Source organism: Crinia signifera, chromosome 11, assembly GCF_055691185.1.
Source record: "Crinia signifera chromosome 11, ASM5569118v1, whole genome shotgun sequence".
Taxonomy (NCBI): domain Eukaryota; kingdom Metazoa; phylum Chordata; class Amphibia; order Anura; family Myobatrachidae; genus Crinia; species Crinia signifera.
Window position 1 is genome coordinate 77,629,531 of NC_139227.1, and position 15,572 is coordinate 77,645,102.

Below are 15,572 nucleotides of genomic sequence, written 5' to 3' on the forward strand. Positions count from 1 at the left end.
CGTAGGCGACTGCCGTGGCATTGTCCGACCTTATCTTTATGTGTTGACCCTGAAGGAACTCCTGAGCCTCCAACAGAGCATTGTATATGGCTCTGATCTCCAACACATTGATGGACAAGCGACTCTCCTGCAGGTCCCACCTGCCCTGGAGGCAGAGATGAAGCACTACGGCCCCCCAGCCGCGGAGACTTGCATCCGTTGTCAACACAATCCAGTCCTGGACTGCAAACCGACGACCCTCTATTAAGTTCCTTCTGTGTCGCCACCACAGAAGAGAATGTCTTGCCTCGGCCGACAAGTGGATCCTTTTGTGCAGATTCAGGTGCGAGCCCGCACCCTTTCTGAGAAGATCCCACTGAAACGGTCTTGAGTGGAAACGTCCCCACGTCAGAGCTGGGAAGGCTGCCACCATCTTCCCTAGCAGCTGGGTACACAAATGGAGGCTGATCCTCTGTGGAAGTAAGATCCTCTGAACTAGGAGCAAGATAGCCTGGATCTTGTCCTCTGGCAGGAAGACCCTCAGAGACTCCGTGTCTAGCCAAAGACCTAGGAACAAGATCCTCTTGGATGGAACTAAAGAGGATTTCTTATAATTCATTATCCACCCCAGGCTGGTGAGCGTCTGAGTAGTTAACCTCGCCTGACTCTCCAGTAACTCCCTCGTTGGAGCCTTGATTAGGAGATCGTCCAGATAGGGGATTATTGTCACCCCCTGACATCTGAGGTATGCGACGGCTACTGATAGAGTCTTGGTGAATACTCTGGGCGCTGACGATAATCCGAAAGGCAGAGCCCTGAACTGAAAATGATCCCGACCGATGGCAAAACGAAGAAAGGCCTGGTGAGAGATCCAAATCGGGATGTGTAGGTACGCATCCTTGATATCCAATGATATCATGTACTCCCCTGGCTCCAACGAAGCAATCACTGAGTGGATTGATTCCATCTTGAATGGTTGATACGAGACTAACAGATTCAAAGGCTTCAGGTTGAGAATGGGCCTGACTGACCCATCCGGCTTGGGGACTACAAAGAGGGTTGAGTAGAACCCTGTGTTCCTCTGAGCTGCTGGGACCGGCATGATGACCTGAGCCTCCAGCAAGATCCGAATGGCCTCTAACAGGCTCGTTCTCTTTTCCTGAGATGTTGGTAGAGCCGTTGTGAAGAACCGTACCGGAGGAGTGGAATCGAACTGAATTCGGTACCCCTCTGACACCACCCTGCGAACCCAAGGATCCTCCGAAAGGGAGAACCATTGGGTTCCGAAGGCCAACAGACGGGCACCTACGGGTAAATTGCTGACGGAAGCTGGTAAACCGTCATGCCACCGGCTTCTGCTGGGGCTTAGGTTCCTGGACTCTTGGAGCAGCCTGAGGTCGGGCTCTGGCTCTGGAACCTCTGGTCGACTGGAAACCTCTTCCTCTGCCCCGGAAGGGGCGCTGAGTCCGAAAGGACTGAAAAGACGGACCTGCGAACTGTCGTCTAGGAGGAGGAGGAGCTGCCGACGGTAAAAATGCCGACTTTCCTCCCGTCGCCTGTGAGATCCATTTATCTAATTCAGGTCCGAAAAGGATGTCCCCGGAAAAGGGAAGACCCTCCACAGCTCTCTTAGATTCCGCGTTCGCCTGCCAAGAGCGAAGCCAGAGGGCTCTCCGTGCAGAAATGGCGCTTGCTGAGATTCTAGAAGAGATCAAGGATACATCCTTAGCCGCCTCTCCTAAGAACATAGCAGACTCCTTAACGTGTTCAGCTAAGCAGCGAATCTCATCCATGGGCATACCTGTCTCCAATCCTTCAATGATTAGCTCCGCCCATTTTACATTTGCCCTATTTACCCAGGCCGAAACTATAGCCGGTCTGAGTTGAGTCCCTGCTGCTACATAAATGGCCTTGAGAGTAGCCTCCATCTTTCTATCTGAGGGATCTTTCAAGGCCGAAGCCCCCGGGACTGGCAGAGTTGTCTTTTTGGACAGACGGGAAACTGAGGTGTCCACAGGAGGTGGAGTCTCCCACCTGCTTAAGGCGGTTGGCTCAAAGGGATACAGAGAAGGAAAACGTTTGGGAATCTGAAACCGTTTGTCCGGGTTCTTCCATGCAGCCACAAGCTGATCCTGATTTGGACAGGGAAAGACCACTGATGTTTTCTGAACCCCACCAAACAAATCAAATTCCTGCGGCTCTGGTCTGGGATCGTCCGGTAAACGAAGAACCTCCTTTACCGCCATAATAAGAGCCTCTATCCCTAAAGGTGTAGGCTCTCCCTCAGGAATGACATCCTGAACCTCTTCCCATTCACCATCTTCCATTTCGTGAAATGGATCCTGTTCCTCCTCTAAATCATCCTCCACAATAATAGCCTGATAAGGACGCTTATTGCTGGATGCAGAAGGCCTCTCTGGTCTGTTCATGGAGTTAGCTAACCCCTCCACAGACCTTGCTAGGGCTGTAGCCCAAGATGGCTCTGCTCTGCGAGCCAGCGCCAATTCAGAAGTGAGTTTTGACATAGTACCCACTAAGGTTGAGGCCCACTGGGGCGCCTGAGACCCCGCCAGTGATGCAGATTCAGCACCTGAACATGACTGACAAACAGTGGCATTGCCCTCAGCTGTGTATTGAGAAAACTTTGCTGTACAGACAGTACAAGCGAAAACCTTCTGAGAGGCCTTGGACTTGCCCGTCATGATCCCTGCTCGCCCGGTCCAACAACAGCGTGCGATACAGGATCTTGCACACACACACACACACACACACACACTGAGTACAGATACACCTCTCACAAGCCAGAAACCTCAGGGTTCTGTGAGACCTGGAGGAGAATGAGCCCTGTTACACCAAGACCAATACAGCGCAAAACACTGTGTCAGTAATAAAACTTTTTTTTCAGAGCCCTCTAAGCTGCAGTCACCTGTGAACAGGAAAGAGTCAGCCTTACTGTGTATCTGCGTAATGGCCGCGCCATGCCCGCCTCCGTGTAACAGCGTGTCCCCTCTCCCTCCTACCTAGCCAGCCTGTGCAGTCCTGACAGCGCCCAGAGCCACCCGCTTGCTAGCGCTCACTGCGTGTAATGCCTCCGGCACTTAGTTCTGCCGCGTGGGTCTAGCACACAGGTACGCGCCGTTTGCAAGATGGCGGCGTCCTCACAACGCTGCAGAGACCCGCGTACAGCGCGGCAGCCGGAGAAGCAGGGGACGGCGTGTGGAAAGTGCGCTCAGCGCCCTACTCACCACCGGAGGCTTCTCCTTCGTGACTGGCGTCCCCTTTGATGGAGGGGCGGCAGGAGCACGGAACCCGTGCAGGCAGGTACCTTTAGCGAGGTCCTGACTGACGACCTGGAACTCCAGGGGCGCTGAATGCCCGGACCCACACCTTTAAATAAGTGGGGAAGGGATTCACACTGCTATCAAGCGAAAGATGTAAAAATCTATGTATATAGCAAAAACTAGAAAAATGTGCAGGAGCAGAAAAAACTGTGACCTAACTCCCTGGCACAATTTTCTCACTGGGGGATTGTGGGTCTTAGAGGGGAGGAGCCAGTATCCCCTAATTATTATTAAGAAGTGCCTAGCTCCCAGCATTCCCAGCTCTAATACCCGATGTGATTCTAGTGGTCCCTGCTGCATGTCAGAGAAATGATTTTAACCATTTACCAGAAGAAGAAATCGGTTGGTGTTCTCGAGGTTTTACCAGAAGAAGAAATCGGTTGGTGTTCTTCAGGTTTTAGCGAGAGGCCTAGCTTGGTATTCAGCAGCAGCTGTGGAGATCAACAAGAGCACGTTCCACCAACCCTCACAAATACAATTGATCCACCCAGTTTTAGTCAAGGTACTTGCAATATAGTGCGTGAATAAACCATCGTCTTCTACCACAGATCAAGCGATTCGTGTTAACCAGGTACAACTGTGAAAAACACATCCTTCCTCATCGCCCACATTTCATTCAATAGTAATCCTCTCAATCTTCAGAAAGCAATATACACAGAAAATATGTGTTGAGGCAGATCAAGACACTTACAAAAGTGGCTGAGAAGCAGAGTGGGCATCATCAGGGCTCCATAGAGATCTGTTGAATACAGACAAGGCAAAAACATCCCAAAACATACACATTCTTATAGAATTACTATTATCTACACAATCCATGTTAAAAACATAACCATCTAAACCGTACAGATTGTTAGAATATGAAAACAGATACATTTGAAAAAAAATACTGACATTTATGCTCACAGATATCACATAGAGGTTCATAAAAGAGGTACCATATCATCCTTATGACACGGGTCTTGCATATCTCCAGCCTTGAGCGAAACTGTTGGATATCAAGCACAAAAAGTCCTTCCACACAGACAAAAAATTCCGTACAGCTTCCAAAATGATTTTAACCATTTACCAGAAGAAGAAATCGGTTGGTGTTCTCGAGGTTTTACCAGAAGAAGAAATCGGTTGGTGTTCTCGAGGTTTTAGCGAGAGGCCTAGCTTGGTATTCAGCAGCAGCTGTAGAGATCAACAAGAGCACGTTCCACCAACCCTCACAAATACAATTGATCCACCCAGTTTTAGTCAAGGTACTTGCAATATAGTGCGTGAATAAACCATCGTCTTCTACCACAGATCAAGCGATTCGTGTTAACCAGGTACAACTGTGAAAAACACATCCTTCCTCATCGCCCACATTTCTTTAAATATTAATCCTCTCAATCTTCAGAAAGCAATATACACAGAAAATATGTGTTGAGGCAGATCAAGACACTTACAAAAGTGGCTGAGAAGCAGAGTGGGCATCATCAGGGCTCCATAGAGATCTGTTGAATACAGACAAGGCAAAAACATCCCAAAACATACACATTCTTATAGAATTACTATCATCTACACAATCCATGTTAAAAACATAACCATCTAAACCGTACAGATTGTTAGAAAATGAAAACAGATACATTTTAAAAAATACTGACATTTATGCTCACAGATATCACATAGAGGTTCATAAAAGAGGTACCATATCATCCTTATGACACGGGCCTTGCATATCTCCAGCCTTGAGCGAAACTGTTGGATATCAAGCACAAAAAGTCCTTCCACACAGACAAAAAATTCCGTACAGCTTCCAAAATGATTTTAACCATTTACCAGAAGAAGAAATCGGTTGGTGTTCTTCAGGTTTTAGCGAGAGGCCTAGCTTGGTATTCAGCAGCAGCTGTGGAGATCAACAAGAGCACGTTCCACCAACCCTCACAAATACAATTGATCCACCCAGTTTTAGTCAAGGTACTTGCAATATAGTGCGTGAATAAACCATCGTTTTCTACCACAGATCAAGCGATTCGTGTTAACCAGGTACAACTGTGAAAAACACATCCTTCCTCATCGCCCACATTTCATTCAATAGTAATCCTCTCAATCTTCAGAAAGCAATATACACAGAAAATATGTGTTGAGGCAGATCAAGACACTTACAAAAGTGGCTGAGAAGCAGAGTGGGCATCATCAGGGCTCCATAGGGATCTGTTGAATACAGACAAGGCAAAAACATCCCAAAACATACACATTCTTATAGAATTACTATCATCTACACAATCCATGTTAAAAACATAACCATCTAAACCGTACAGATTGTTAGAATATGAAAACAGATACATTTGAAAAAAAATACTGACATTTATGCTCACAGATATCACATAGAGGTTCATAAAAGAGGTACCATATCATCCTTATGACACGGGCCTTGCATATCTCCAGCCTTGAGCGAAACTGTTGGATATCAAGCACAAAAAGTCCTTCCACACAGACAAAAAATTCTGTACAGCTTCCAAAATGAATTTAACTATTTACCAGAAGAAATTGGTTGGTGTTCTCGAGGTTGTAGGAAGAGGTCTACCTTGGTATTCAGCAGCAGCTGTGGAGATCAACAAGAGCACGTTCCACCAACCCTCACAAATACGATTGATCCACCCAGTTTTAGTCAAGGTACTTGCAATATAGTGCGTGAATAAACCATCGTCTTCTACCACAGATCAAGCGATTCGTGTTAACCAGGTACAACTGTGAAAAACACATCCTTCCTCATCGCCCACATTTCATTCAATAGTAATCCTCTCAATCTTCAGAAAGCAATATACACAGAAAATATGTGTTGAGGCAGATCAAGACACTTACAAAAGTGGCTGAGAAGCAGAGTGGGCATCATCAGGGCTCCATAGAGATCTGTTGAATACAGACAAGGCAAAAACATCCCAAAACATACACATTCTTATAGAATTACTATTATCTACACAATCCATGTTAAAAACATAACCATCTAAACCGTACAGATTGTTAGAATATGAAAACAGATACATTTGAAAAAAAATACTAACATTTATGCTCACAGATATCACATAGAGGTTCATAAAAGAGGTACCATATCATCCTTATGACACGGGTCTTGCATATCTCCAGCCTTGAGCGAAACTGTTGGATATCAAGCACAAAAAGTCCTTCCACACAGACAAAAAATTCCGTACAGCTTCCAAAATGATTTTAACCATTTACCAGAAGAAGAAATCGGTTGGTGTTCTCGAGGTTTTACCAGAAGAAGAAATTGGTTGGTGTTCTCAAGGTTGTAGGGAGAGGTCTACCTTGGTATTCAGCAGCAGCTGTGGAGATCAACAAGAGCACGTTCCACCAACCCTCACAAATACAATTGATCCACCCAGTTTTAGTCAAGGTACTTGCAATATAGTGCGTGAATAAACCATCGTCTTCTACCACAGATCAAGCGATTCGTGTTAACCAGGTACAACTGTGAAAAACACATCCTTCCTCATCGCCCACATTTCATTCAATAGTAATCCTCTCAATCTTCAGACAGCAATATACACAGAAAATATGTGTTGAGGCAGATCAAGACACTTACAAAAGTGGCTGAGAAGCAGAGTGGGCATCATCAGGGCTCCATAGAGATCTGTTGAATACAGACAAGGCAAAAACATCCCAAAACATACACATTCTTATAGAATTACTATCATCTACACAATCCATGTTAAAAACATAACCATCTAAACCGTACAGATTGTTAGAAAATGAAAACAGATACATTTTAAAAAATACTGACATTTATGCTCACAGATATCACATAGAGGTTCATAAAAGAGGTACCATATCATCCTTATGACACGGGCCTTGCATATCTCCAGCCTTGAGCGAAACTGTTGGATATCAAGCACAAAAAGTCCTTCCACACAGACAAAAAATTCCGTACAGCTTCCAAAATGATTTTAACCATTTACCAGAAGAAGAAATCGGTTGGTGTTCTCGAGGTTTTACCAGAAGAAGAAATCGGTTGGTGTTCTCGAGGTTTTAGCGAGAGGCATATCTTGGTATTCAGCAGCAGCTGTGGAGATCAACAAGAGCACGTTCCACCAACCCTCACAAATACAATTGATCCACCCAGTTTTAGTCAAGGTACTTGCAATATAGTGCGTGAATAAACCATTGTCTTCTACCACAGATCAAGCGATTCGTGTTAACCAGGTACAACTGTGAAAAACACATCCTTCCTCATCGCCCACATTTCATTCATTAGTAATCCTCTCAATCTTCAGAAAGCAATATACACAGAAAATATGTGTTGAGGCAGATCAAGACACTTACAAAAGTGGCTGAGAAGCAGAGTGGGCATCATCAGGGCTCCATAGGGATCTGTTGAATACAGACAAGGCAAAAACATCCCAAAACATACACATTCTTATAGAATTACTATCATCTACACAATCCATGTTAAAAACATAACCATCTAAACCGTACAGATTGTTAGAATATGAAAACAGATACATTTGAAAAAAAATACTGACATTTATGCTCACAGATATCACATAGAGGTTCATAAAAGAGGTACCATATCATCCTTATGACACGGGCCTTGCATATCTCCAGCGTTGAGCGAAACTGTTGGATATCAAGCACAAAAAGTCCTTCCACACAGACAAAAAATTCTGTACAGCTTCCAAAATGAATTTAACTATTTACCAGAAGAAATTGGTTGGTGTTCTCGAGGTTGTAGGAAGAGGTCTACCTTGGTATTCAGCAGCAGCTGTGGAGATCAACAAGAGCACGTTCCACCAACCCTCACAAATACAATTGAACCACCCAGTTTTAGTCAAGGTACTTGCAATATAGTGCGTGAATAAACCATCGTTTTCTACCACAGATCAAGCGATTCGTGTTAACCAGGTACAACTGTGAAAAACACATCCTTCCTCATCGCCCACATTTCATTCAATAGTAATCCTCTCAATCTTCAGAAAGCAATATACACAGAAAATATGTGTTGAGGCAGATCAAGACACTTACAAAAGTGGCTGAGAAGCAGAGTGGGCATCATCAGGGCTCCATAGGGATCTGTTGAATACAGACAAGGCAAAAACATCCCAAAACATACACATTCTTATAGAATTACTATCATCTACACAATCCATGTTAAAAACATAACCATCTAAACCGTACAGATTGTTAGAATATGAAAACAGATACATTTGAAAAAAAATACTGACATTTATGCTCACAGATATCACATAGAGGTTCATAAAAGAGGTACCATATCATCCTTATGACACGGGCCTTGCATATCTCCAGCCTTGAGCGAAACTGTTGGATATCAAGCACAAAAAGTCCTTCCACACAGACAAAAAATTCTGTACAGCTTCCAAAATGAATTTAACTATTTACCAGAAGAAATTGGTTGGTGTTCTCGAGGTTGTAGGAAGAGGTCTACCTTGGTATTCAGCAGCAGCTGTGGAGATCAACAAGAGCACGTTCCACCAACCCTCACAAATACGATTGATCCACCCAGTTTTAGTCAAGGTACTTGCAATATAGTGCGTGAATAAACCATCGTCTTCTACCACAGATCAAGCGATTCGTGTTAACCAGGTACAACTGTGAAAAACACATCCTTCCTCATCGCCCACATTTCATTCAATAGTAATCCTCTCAATCTTCAGAAAGCAATATACACAGAAAATATGTGTTGAGGCAGATCAAGACACTTACAAAAGTGGCTGAGAAGCAGAGTGGGCATCATCAGGGCTCCATAGAGATCTGTTGAATACAGACAAGGCAAAAACATCCCAAAACATACACATTCTTATAGAATTACTATTATCTACACAATCCATGTTAAAAACATAACCATCTAAACCGTACAGATTGTTAGAATATGAAAACAGATACATTTGAAAAAAAATACTAACATTTATGCTCACAGATATCACATAGAGGTTCATAAAAGAGGTACCATATCATCCTTATGACACGGGTCTTGCATATCTCCAGCCTTGAGCGAAACTGTTGGATATCAAGCACAAAAAGTCCTTCCACACAGACAAAAAATTCGGTACAGCTTCCAAAATGATTTTAACCATTTACCAGAAGAAGAAATCGGTTGGTGTTTTCGAGGTTTTACCAGAAGAAGAAATCGGTTGGTGTTCTTGAGGTTTTAGCGAGAGGCCTAGCTTGGTGTTCAGCAGCAGCTGTGGAGATCAACAAGAGCACGTTCCACCAACCCTCACAAATACAATTGAACCACCCAGTTTTAGTCAAGGTACTTGCAATATAGTGCGTGAATAAACCATCGTCTTCTACCACAGATCAAGCGATTCGTGTTAACCAGGTACAACTGTGAAAAACACATCCTTCCTCATCGCCCACATTTCATTCAAAAGTAATCCTCTCAATCTTCAGAAAGCAATATACACAGAAAATATGTGTTGAGGCAGATCAAGACACTTACAAAAGTGGCTGAGAAGCAGAGTGGGCATCATCAGGGCTCCATAGAGATCTGTTTAATACAGACAAGGCAAAAACATCACAAAACATACACATTCTTATAGAAATACTATCATCTACACAATCCATGTTAAAAACATAACCATCTAAACCGTACAGATTGTTAGAATATGAAAACAGATACATTTGAAAAAAAATACTGACATTTATGCTCACAGATATCACATAGAGGTTCATAAAAGAGGTACCATATCATCCTTATGACACGGGCCTTGCATATCTCCAGCCTTGAGCGAAACTGTTGGATATCAAGCACAAAAAGTCCTTCCACACAGACAAAAAATTCCGTAAAGCTTCCAAAATGATTTTAACCATTTACCAGAAGAAGAAATCGGTTGGTGTTCTCGAGGTTTTACCAGAAGAAGAAATCGGTTGGTGTTCTTCAGGTTTTAGCGAGAGGCCTAGCTTGGTATTCAGCAGCAGCTGTGGAGATCAACAAGAGCACGTTCCACCAACCCTCACAAATACAATTGATCCACCCAGTTTTAGTCAAGGTACTTGCAATATAGTGCGTGAATAAACCATCGTCTTCTACCACAGATCAAGCGATTCGTGTTAACCAGGTACAACTGTGAAAAACACATCCTTCCTCATCGCCCACATTTCATTCAAAAGTAATCCTCTCAATCTTCAGAAAGCAATTTACACAGAAAATATGTGTTGAGGCAGATCAAGACACTTACAAAAGTGGCTGAGAAGCAGAGTGGGCATCATCAGGGCTCCATAGAGATCTGTTGAATACAGACAAGGCAAAAACATCCCAAAACATACACATTCTTATAGAAATACTATCATCTACACAATCCATGTTAAAAACATAACCATCTAAACCGTACAGATTGTTAGAATATGAAAACAGATACATTTGAAAAAAAATACTGACATTTATGCTCACAGATATCACATAGAGGTTCATAAAAGAGGTACCATATCATCCTTATGACACGGGCCTTGCATATCTCCAGCCTTGAGTGAAACTGTTGGATATCAAGCACAAAAAGTCCTTCCACACAGACAAAAAATTCCGTACAGCTTCCAAAATGAATTTAACTATTTACCAGAAGAAATTGGTTGGTGTTCTCGAGGTTGTAGGAAGAGGTCTACCTTGGTATTCAGCAGCAGCTGTGGAGATCAACAAGAGCACGTTCCACCAACCCTCACAAATACAATTGATCCACCCAGTTTTAGTCAAGGTACTTGCAATATAGTGCGTGAATAAACCATTGTCTTCTACCACAGATCAAGCGATTCGTGTTAACCAGGTACAACTGTGAAAAACACATCCTTCCTCATCGCCCACATTTCTTTAAATATTAATCCTCTCAATCTTCAGAAAGCAATATACACAGAAAATATGTGTTGAGGCAGATCAAGACACTTACAAAAGTGGCTGAGAAGCAGAGTGGGCATCATCAGGGCTTCATAGAGATCTGTTGAATACAGACAAGGCAAAAACATCCCAAAACATACACATTCTTATAGAATTACTATCATCTACACAATCCATGTTAAAAACATAACCATCTAAACCGTACAGATTGTTAGAAAATGAAAACAGATACATTTTAAAAAATACTGACATTTATGCTCACAGATATCACATAGAGGTTCATAAAAGAGGTACCATATCATCCTTATGACACGGGCCTTGCATATCTCCAGCCTTGAGCGAAACTGTTGGATATCAAGCACAAAAAGTCCTTCCACACAGACAAAAAATTCCGTACAGCTTCCAAAATGAATTTAACTATTTACCAGAAGAAATTGGTTGGTGTTCTCGAGGTTGTAGGAAGAGGTCTACCTTGGTATTCAGCAGCAGCTGTGGAGATCAACAAGAGCACGTTCCACCAACCCTCACAAATACAATTGATCCACCCAGTTTTAGTCAAGGTACTTGCAATATAGTGCGTGAATAAACCATCGTCTTCTACCACAGATCAAGCGATTCGTGTTAACCAGGTACAACTGTGAAAAACACATCCTTCCTCATCGCCCACATTTCATTCAATAGTAATCCTCTCAATCTTCAGAAAGCAATATACACAGAAAAAATGTGTTGAGGCAGATCAAGACACTTACAAAAGTGGCTGAGAAGCAGAGTAGGCATCATCAGGGCTCCATAGAGATCTGTTGAATACAGACAAGGCAAAAACATCCCAAAACATACACATTCTTATAGAATTACTATCATCTACACAATCCATGTTAAAAACATAACCATCTAAACCGTACAGATTGTTAGAATATGAAAACAGATACATTTGAAAAAAAATACTGACATTTATGCTCACAGATATCACATAGAGGTTCATAAAAGAGGTACCATATCATCCTTATGACACGGGCCTTGCATATCTCCAGCCTTGAGTGAAACTGTTGGATATCAAGCACAAAAAGTCCTTCCACACAGACAAAAAATTCCGTACAGCTTCCAAAATGAATTTAACTATTTACCAGAAGAAATTGGTTGGTGTTCTCGAGGTTGTAGGAAGAGGTCTACCTTGGTATTCAGCAGCAGCTGTGGAGATCAACAAGAGCACGTTCCACCAACCCTCACAAATACAATTGATCCACCCAGTTTTAGTCAAGGTACTTGCAATATAGTGCGTGAATAAACCATTGTCTTCTACCACAGATCAAGCGATTCGTGTTAACCAGGTACAACTGTGAAAAACACATCCTTCCTCATCGCCCACATTTCTTTAAATATTAATCCTCTCAATCTTCAGAAAGCAATATACACAGAAAATATGTGTTGAGGCAGATCAAGACACTTACAAAAGTGGCTGAGAAGCAGAGTGGGCATCATCAGGGCTCCATAGAGATCTGTTGAATACAGACAAGGCAAAAACATCCCAAAACATACACATTCTTATAGAATTACTATCATCTACACAATCCATGTTAAAAACATAACCATCTAAACCGTACAGATTGTTAGAAAATGAAAACAGATACATTTTAAAAAATACTGACATTTATGCTCACAGATATCACATAGAGGTTCATAAAAGAGGTACCATATCATCCTTATGACACGGGCCTTGCATATCTCCAGCCTTGAGCGAAACTGTTGGATATCAAGCACAAAAAGTCCTTCCACACAGACAAAAAATTCCGTACAGCTTCCAAAATGAATTTAACTATTTACCAGAAGAAATTGGTTGGTGTTCTCGAGGTTGTAGGAAGAGGTCTACCTTGGTATTCAGCAGCAGCTGTGGAGATCAACAAGAGCACGTTCCACCAACCCTCACAAATACAATTGATCCACCCAGTTTTAGTCAAGGTACTTGCAATATAGTGCGTGAATAAACCATCGTCTTCTACCACAGATCAAGCGATTCGTGTTAACCAGGTACAACTGTGAAAAACACATCCTTCCTCATCGCCCACATTTCATTCAATAGTAATCCTCTCAATCTTCAGAAAGCAATATACACAGAAAAAATGTGTTGAGGCAGATCAAGACACTTTACAAAAGTGGCTGAGAAGCAGAGTAGGCATCATCAGGGCTCCATAGAGATCTGTTGAATACAGACAAGGCAAAAACATCCCAAAACATACACATTCTTATAGAATTACTATCATCTACACAATCCATGTTAAAAACATAACCATCTAAACCGTACAGATTGTTAGAATATGAAAACAGATACATTTGAAAAAAAATACTGACATTTATGCTCACAGATATCACATAGAGGTTCATAAAAGAGGTACCATATCATCCTTATGACACGGGCCTTGCATATCTCCAGCCTTGAGCGAAACTGTTGGATATCAAGCACAAAAAGTCCTTCCACACAGACAAAAAATTCCGTACAGCTTCCAAAATGATTTTAACCATTTACCAGAAGAAGAAATCGGTTGGTGTTCTCGAGGTTTTACCAGAAGAAGAAATCGGTTGGTGTTCTCGAGGTTTTAGCGAGAGGCGTATCTTGGTATTCAGCAGCAGCTGTGGAGATCAACAAGAGCACGTTCCACCAACCCTCACAAATACAATTGATCCACCCAGTTTTAGTCAAGGTACTTGCAATATAGTGCGTGAATAAACCATCGTCTTCTACCACAGATCAAGCGATTCGTGTTAACCAGGTACAACTGTGAAAAACACATCCTTCCTCATCGCCCACATTTCATTCAATAGTAATCCTCTCAATCTTCAGACAGCAATATACACAGAAAATATGTGTTGAGGCAGATCAAGACACTTACAAAAGTGGCTGAGAAGCAGAGTGGGCATCATCAGGGCTCCATAGAGATCTGTTGAATACAGACAAGGCAAAAACATCCCAAAACATACACATTCTTATAGAATTACTATCATCTACACAATCCATGTTAAAAACATAACCATCTAAACCGTACAGATTGTTAGAAAATGAAAACAGATACATTTTTAAAAATACTGACATTTATGCTCACAGATATCACATAGAGGTTCATAAAAGAGGTACCATATCATCCTTATGACACGGGCCTTGCATATCTCCAGCCTTGAGCGAAACTGTTGGATATCAAGCACAAAAAGTCCTTCCACACAGACAAAAAATTCCGTACAGCTTCCAAAATGATTTTAACCATTTACCAGAAGAAATTGGTTGGTGTTCTCGAGGTTGTAGGAAGAGGTCTACCTTGGTATTCAGCAGCAGCTGTGGCGATCAACAAGAACACGTTCCACCAACCCTCACAAATACAATTGATCCACCCAGTTTTAGTCAAGGTACTTGCAATATAGTGCGTGAATAAACCATCGTCTTCTACCACAGATCAAGCGATTCGTGTTAACCAGGTACAACTGTGAAAAACACATCCTTCCTCATCGCCCACATTTCATTCAATAGTAATCCTCTCAATCTTCAGACAGCAATATACACAGAAAATATGTGTTGAGGCAGATCAAGACACTTACAAAAGTGGCTGAGAAGCAGAGTGGGCATCATCAGGGCTCCATAGAGATCTGTTGAATACAGACAAGGCAAAAACATCCCAAAACATACACATTCTTATAGAATTACTATCATCTACACAATCCATGTTAAAAACATAACCATCTAAACCGTACAGATAGTTAGAATATGAAAACAGATACATTTGAAAAAATACTGACATTTATGCTCACAGATATCACATAGAGGTTTATAAAAGAGGTACCATATCATCCTTATGACACGGGCCTTGCATATCTCCAGTCTTGAGCGAAACTGTTGGATATCAAGCACAAAAAGTCCTTCCACACAGACAAAAAATTCGGTACAGCTTCCAAAATGATTTTAACCATTTACCAGAAGAAGAAATTGGTTGGTGTTCTCGAGGTTTTACCAGAAGAAGAAATCGGTTGGTGTTCTCTAGGTTTTAGCGAGAGGCCTATCTTGGTATTCAGCAGCAGCTGTGGAGATCAACAAGAGCACGTTCCACCAACCCTCACAAATACAATTGATCCACCCAGTTTTAGTCAAGGTACTTGCAATATAGTGCGTGAATAAACCATCGTCTTCTACCACAGATCAAGCGATTCGTGTTAACCAGGTACAACTGTGAAAAACACATCCTTCCTCATCGCCCACATTTCATTCAATAGTAATCCTCTCAATCTTCAGAAAGCAATATACACAGAAAATATGTGTTGAGGCAGATCAAGACACTTACAAAAGTGGCTGAGAAGCAGAGTAGGCATCATCAGGGCTCCATAGAGATCTGTTGAATACAGACAAGGCAAAAACATCCCAAAACATACACATTCTTATAGAATTA